Source organism: Lithobates pipiens, unplaced genomic scaffold (genome assembly GCF_037356315.1).
Source record: "Lithobates pipiens isolate NorthernLeopardFrog02 unplaced genomic scaffold, aLitPip1_a1.2 Scaffold_25, whole genome shotgun sequence".
In the NCBI taxonomy this organism is placed as follows: domain Eukaryota; kingdom Metazoa; phylum Chordata; class Amphibia; order Anura; family Ranidae; genus Lithobates; species Lithobates pipiens.
The window spans coordinates 231,337,971-231,345,077 of record NW_027507787.1 but is presented as its reverse complement, the minus strand read 5'-3'; the positions used below and the strand labels follow the sequence as shown (position 1 = coordinate 231,345,077).

The window sequence follows — 7,107 nt, the reverse complement described above, 5'->3', positions numbered from 1 at the left end:
ATCCATCCCCTCTCTCTAAGCAGTGACTGATGACATTGAGACTAGGGAAGAGGACGCGTTGGCAGCTGCTTTGCTAGTACCCTGAGCCTGGGTGAGAGAGGATGGGGAGGATGAGGAGGGCTTGGTCATCCACTCTACCAAGTCTTCGGCATGATACGGCTCAACACGTCCAGCTGCCGAAAATAAGGACAAGCGTGTCCCATGGCCATGAGCTGATGACGATGCACCACATCCATGACCAACACTGTTGTCTCTAGACACAGAGCCTGCTTGCCCTCTTTTATTGGCTCATGACTGTCTGCCTCTCCTTGTTGGCCTTCCAGACATAGTAATGGCCTGCAGGATGATGGGAAAACCAGCAATTGGGGCAGCTTTAGGTGCACACTGAGCAGGTGAAACAGTACACCGACTGTAATTACTGCAGCTGCCTGATTGTGTTACAGAAACAGAACAACACCACCAATAAGGGGTAGCTTCAGGTGTATACTGTGCAGGAGGCACACTACACCCACTGTAAATGCTGCAGATGCTTGTATTACAGAAACAGAACACCAGTAATAAAGGGTAGCTTCAGGTGTATACTTTGCAGGAGGCACAAAACACCCACTGAACAAGCGCTAGGTTCCCAAGCAACAAAGACACTGTCCCTGCCCATCGTGCTCTTTCCCTGACAGACGCAACACACTTTACAAGGCAGCTGCGCTGGCGGCCTTATATAGTGTGGGGCGTGTACTAAACCCCCCTGAGCTATAATTGGCCACAGGCATCCTGCCTGTGGCTAATTATGGCTCTCCTTGCTGCCGGCGCTCTGATTGACCAAGCATGCAGGGTCACAGTGCATGCTTGGCCAATCATGAGCCAGCAATGCACTTCGATAGGCCGTTCACGGCATATTCGTGTGGCGTTCACGGCCCACAAACTTCTGGATTTGCCAAATTGGCAAACAGCCTGTGTTCGAGTCGAGTCAAGCTCATCCCTACTACAAGACCCTCTTGCAATGTACAAAAATAATAATAAGCTTTTGAAAGCTATTAGAACATCTGGCTCCAATCAGGTGTTTTAAAAAAACACCCCCTCCCACCTCTGCCATGGGAGTCCATGCGTCCGGCCGTCCTGAAAGGGGCCTGGCGCATGGATGTGGGGGCAGCGCCCATGCATCCACAAAGCATGGGCTGCCACTGAATTGCAGTGTGCGTTTTTATAACGTTATTACAAAAGCCAGTGCGCATTGAGGCCTTAGAGTTTTCTCTCTTCCATTTTATGGTGATAATTACTCCTGAAACGGCCTAGGATTATTAACCCCTAGGGGGAAAGTGCATTTTGACCATACTCTTTCCAGAGAGGTCATGGTCACCTGGTAAGTGTACACGTGTGGTGGTGATGCACAGTGGTGAATAAGAAACACAGAAAAGAATATACACTATCAGTGGTGACTGGTGTTTTTTTTTTTTTGAGGGGGGGCTGGGTATGGACCGGAGGGGGGGGAACCATGCCAATTTTTCCTTGAGCCAGAAATACATTACAGCCGCAAACATTTTAAATGAAGTTTTGTTCTTTTGGAAATCAACTTTTGCTGCGGTACTGTAAAACACATAAAGCTGTGCTACTTTACAAGCAGACTAAGGGGACCCCACCCCAGGCACAATATTTAAAGGAACGTTCAATTTTTATTGTTTAAAAACGGTCTTTTTAAAAACGTTATTTTCCATTGATATATGTCCCCTGGGGCAGGACCCGGGACCTCAAACACTTTTTATGGAAATAACTTGCATATTAGCCTTTAAAATGATCACTTTAGATTTTTCACGTTCCGTGTTCCCATAGACTTTAACGGTGTTCACAAGTTTGCGCGCATTTTTTGCCTGTTTGCATGTTCTGGTGCAAACCGAACCGGGGGGGGATGGGGGGGTGTTCAGCTCATCCCTAGAAGATAATAGCACCAGTATAACACAATTGAGCACTGTATGTTGAGGTTTGATAATCCCTCAGGCGTTGTAACTGCCCCAGCATACCTGCACAGGTGAGAGTCAATGGCTAGTTGAGTCAGAGCCCCCCCCCCGCCCCCCGAGGACCAGGAATTTAGACCCAAGAAATATCCATGAAAATGTATTAACCTTCCCTGCTGGGATGGCGTTAAACTAACTGCAATAACAATAATGAACCTGCTTACAGGGAGAGGGGTTAATATGGTTAGAGCTATATGCTTTACTCATAAGGGTCCATTCACACTTGTCCATTTTTCTGCACATGGATTTTACTGCAGAAATGCACTTTGAGCGGCTGCCAATGGTGAAAAATTTACAGTATTTAGAATCGCAATTTTTGGCTATCTGAATACTTTGAAACGCAAAGGAGGGATTTTTGGTCTTTTAGACCCCCGATCCCTCCATAAAGAGTACCTGTCACTAGGGGTGTTGAAAAATGATCGCTGCATCGATGCATTGCGATTCTGCCCTTCCCGATTTGGCATTGATGCGGTAGCCATCGTAATCGATTATGCATGACGTCATTTCAGCTCCTCTCCCCGCATAGCAGTGTCTTTGCACTGATCGGCTGCAGTGTGTCCCCGTTCCCCCGCCAATGGATGATTTAGCCTTAGCATGCTGCCCCCACCCAGGCTCTCCCCCTCCTCAGGATTTGTAGCTGTGGACATGGGACACCCCTCTCATCTCCCCAATGGGCGGGCACAGAGCTGCATGGAGCTGTGAGACAGATCACTAGCTGTCATCACGTCCGTGGGATAGCAGTGGCGGAACAATCAGGGTTTGCCGAAGTCGAACTTGTGACTGAGCCCTGGAGATCCTACACTACAGTCTCTGATCATCTCCTGTACTATGTCTGCAGTGTCTGACCATCTCTTGTATCGTGTCTGCAGTCTCTGTCCATCTCCAGTATCATGTCTGCAGTCTCTGTCCATCTCCAGTATCATGTCTGCAGTCTCTGTCCATCTCCAGTATCATGTCTGCAGTCTCTGTCCATCTCCAGTATCATGTCTGCAGTCTCTGATCCAATAGTATTTTTTTGGGGGGGGCCTGGAACTCCTCCAAGTTGTTGTCTGCTGTGTTTAGACTTTGCTGCATGCGGGGAGTGTTGTCTTATTTTATTTTTTTAAGAACATACACAAAGACCTCAGCATAAGGTCCCTTTCACATGGGGCGGATCCATTCGGATGGACTCTGCATGCTCAGTGGGGGATCGATCCGTTGATCCGGATGACAGGTCTGTCTCCGCTCACTGTGCAGGGAGGGACCTGTAAGAGCACCGCTCTTCTCTTTGGGGAGATCGGATGAAAACGAACAGCCTGTTTTTTATGTGATCCCATTCGATCCGATCCACTGGATGGATAGCGAACGTATCGCCATCTGTCTGTTTTGAACAGATCTTGATGGATCAGATGACAGGCGGGTGTCAGTGGACACATATCCACTGACACCCGCCTCCCCATAGAACTCAATGTGTGGCCCGCTCGGATCCGCCTGAAAAATGGACAGGCAGACCGATCGTGTGAAATGGGCCTAAGACAAAGCTATAAAAGCCTTACATTGATACATTCTATTGACATATTTTTTATATACTGTGCAGTTAAAATACATTTTAAGGATAAGAGAACAAGGAAGGTGTCACACCATTTCTACATACAGTATAGTACAGTAAATCTTTGCATACAATTTCATCATAGATATCTTTTTATGAAATAGGTAAAAGTTAATAAAGATATATCACTTTCCTAAATATTGTTATGTTATGTGTGGCAATGTGCGACACTTTAACATTTTACCCATATACTTAACCACTTGGCGCCCACACTAAGTCATATGACGTCATGGGCTTTGTGGTGGTATATCTGAATGATGCCTGAGGCCACAGACATCATTCAGATATCAGCGTTTTCAGCCGGCGATTCCCTGCACCATAAGAATGATCATAGCGGCTGTTCCACCGCTTGATCATTCTTACGGGCGGCGGGAGGGGATGCCCCCTTTCCCGCCGCCCTCTGGTGCTTCTACCGACTCACCGCTTCCATCGGTGAGTCGGTCACAGGATCCGCCGGTCCCCGGATGATACCATAGAGATTTCTGGTGGACCAGATCGTACCCGGAGTCTCTATGATCGTTCGGAGGCCGGGCGCGATGTTATGACGTCACGCCCGGCCTCTGCATTGAAATTAACTGTTTTGGCTAGGAAGCCAGGATCGTTTTTTTTTATTTTTTTATTTTAGGCTTCCCAGCCTAGAGGTGAGATGTGGGGTCTTATTGAAGTCATATCTCACTGAAAATAGGTCCGATCATGCCATATTCCTATTACAAGGGATGTTTACAATAAAAGTAATCAATTTTTTTTTTAAAGTGTCAAACTAAAAAAATTAAAATAAAATTAACAATAAAAAAAAAACAAAATTTAAAGCGCCCCTGTCCCCGTGAGTTCGTACGCAGAAGCGAACACATACGTAAGTCCCGCCCACATATGAAAACAGTGTTCAAACCACACATGTGAGGTATTGCTGCGAACGTTAGAGCGAGAGCAATAATTCTAGCCCGAGACTTCCTCTGTAACCCAAAACATGTAACCAGTAAAAAAATGTAAAGTGTCGCCTATGGGGATTTTTAAATACCAACGTTTGGCGCCATTCCACAAGCGCGTGCAATTTTGAAGTGTGACATGTTGGGTATCTGTTTACTCGGTGTATCTTCCTGTTTCATATTATGCAAAAAAATTGTGCTAACTTTACTGTTTTTTTTTTGTTTTTTTTTAACAGCATTAAACTGTTTTTTTTTTTCTGCTAAAAACGTGTTAGAAAAATTGCTGCGCAAATAACGTGCGAGATAAAAAGTTGCAATGACCGCCATTGTATTCTCTAGGGTCTTTGCTAAAAAAACATATATAATGTTTGGGGTTCTATGTAATATTCTAGCAAAAAAAAATATGAATTTTATATGTAGGAGAGAAATGTCAGAATTGGCCTGGATGCGAAGTTGGTTAAAATGGCTTTTAAATATGTAAATAAATAAATACACAAAATCTACAAAATAATAAAATGGTTATGTACTTGTGATGTCCCGTAGATTTGAGTTGAGATTTGTGATTTTGGCAATGTATACAAAGTATAAATACAAAGTATTGACGTAATGCTTATATAGTTTTTCTACTATCAGTTGTTATGGTAGTCAGAATGAACTCTGCAGCTCCTCCCACACTCCTTGTGACTCTCTTGTGTCATTCCTCCTCTCTATATACAGTACGATATCTGTGACTCGGGAACAAAGAGCGAGGAGACTGCAGAGGAGGAAGGTAAGACGAGATCTTCTATGTACTCCTATCCATATTATACATAGACCCGTGTCTACATACTACTAAGCTAGATCGCACAATAATATTTTTACAATATTGTTCTTACTTTCTATTAGCAGATCTTTGTATTTTGAGTAGAATATATTCATGTTTCATTCATGTATATAACATATAGAATATATTATACTTTGAGAAATAGAAGCGTTAATAGTTTATTTTTATCAATTAACAAAATGTAAAGTAAATAAACAGAAGAGAAATCTTCTCAAATATAGCTGTTCTTTTCTCAGGCATCTGCAGGAGTTAGTGGGTGTTGTGTGTAGGGATGAGCTTCGAGTTCGAGTCGAACTCACGTTCTACTCGAACATTGCCTGTTCGCCTGTTCAGCGAACAGTGAACAATTTGGGCTGTTCGCAGCAAATTCGAAAAGCCGGAACACCCTATACAAGTCTATGGGAGAAATCTAAAGTGCTCATTTTAAAGGGTAATATGCAGATTACTGTCCTAAAAAGTGTTTGGGGACCCGGGTCCTGCCCCAGGGGACATGGATCAATGCAAAAAAAAGTTTTAAAAACGGCCGTTTTTTCAGGAGCAGTGATTTTAATAATGATTAAAGTGAAACAATAAAAGTGTAATATTCCTTTAAATTTAGTTTAAATTGTAGCTGGGGGGTATCTATAGTATGCCTGTGAAGGGGCGCATGTTTCTGGTGCTTAGAACTGTCGCTGCACAAAGTGTCATTTGTGCAGGAAAAAAAGTCCTTTAAAATCACTTGCGGCTAAATTGTCGGGTCTCCGTAATACAGAGAACACTCAATGAGTGTTCTCTGTATTAGCCGACAATTCATTCATTCATTGATTAAAAAAAAAAAAAAAAAAACGTGGGGGTTCCCCTAAATTCAATTACCAGGCCCTTCAGGTCTGACATGGATATTAAGGGGAACCCCGTGTCAAATTTAAAAAAAAAATTGACGTGGGGGTCCCCCCAAATATCCATACCAGACCCTTCAGGTCTGATATGGATATTAAGGGGAACCCCGCATCAAATTTAAAAAAAAAATTGACGTGGGGGTCCCCCTAAAAATCCATATCAGATCCTTTATCCGAGCACGCAACCTGGCAGGCCGCAGGAAAAGAGGGGGGGACGAGAGAGCGGCCCCCCCTCCCTCCTGAACCGTACCAGGCCACATACCCTCAACATTGGGAGGATGCTTTGGGGGTCTGTGACCCCTCAAAGCACCTTGTCCCCATGTTGATAAGGACAAGGGCCTCATCCTCACAACCCTGGCCGTTGGTTGTGAGGGTCTGCGGGCGGGGGGCTTATCAGAATCTGGAAGCCCCCTTTAACAAGGGGACCCCCAGATCCTGGCCCCCCCCCTGTTTGAAATGGTAAGGGGGTACAAAAGTACCCCTACCATTTCACAAAGAAAGTGTCAAAATGGTTAAATAAGACAAACACACTTTTGAAAAATTCCTTTATTAAAAATGAAAAAAAAAAAAGATTCCAGCGGTGCTAATCCACTCTTGCTATCCAGCGACGGATCTCCGGGGTCCAGCGATGGATGATCATATCCAGCGACGGGGGAATCTCTCAGTCCAGCGCTGTCCATACATCCTTCTTCTGTCTCCTCTCCGGAGACACTGCAGAGAGCACAGCGCTGACGTTTCTTATATTGGGAGGGCGGGGCCACCCGTCACCTGACCCCGCCCCCTCTGACGCTGGAGAGGGAAGCCAGGGGTTCCCCAGTGACGTGTGGGTGACCCCGCCCCCTCTGATGTAACGGAAACCTGCGTTACATCAGAGGGGGCGGGGTCACCC

The 7,107-nt window shown here is 45.0% G+C and overlaps 1 protein-coding gene across 1 annotated transcript in view; it reads left to right on the top strand.

The window, feature by feature from the left end:
• The first annotated feature begins 5,240 nt into the window (after positions 1–5,240).
• The window catches only part of LOC143930943 (C-type lectin domain family 2 member D-like), a 41,649-nt gene continuing 39,782 nt past the window's right edge, over positions 5,241–7,107 (top strand). The window contains exon 1 of the mRNA XM_077455638.1: positions 5,241–5,289. The gene's annotated coding sequence lies outside the window, so the exon portion shown is untranslated. The remainder of the gene's footprint in view (positions 5,290–7,107) is intronic.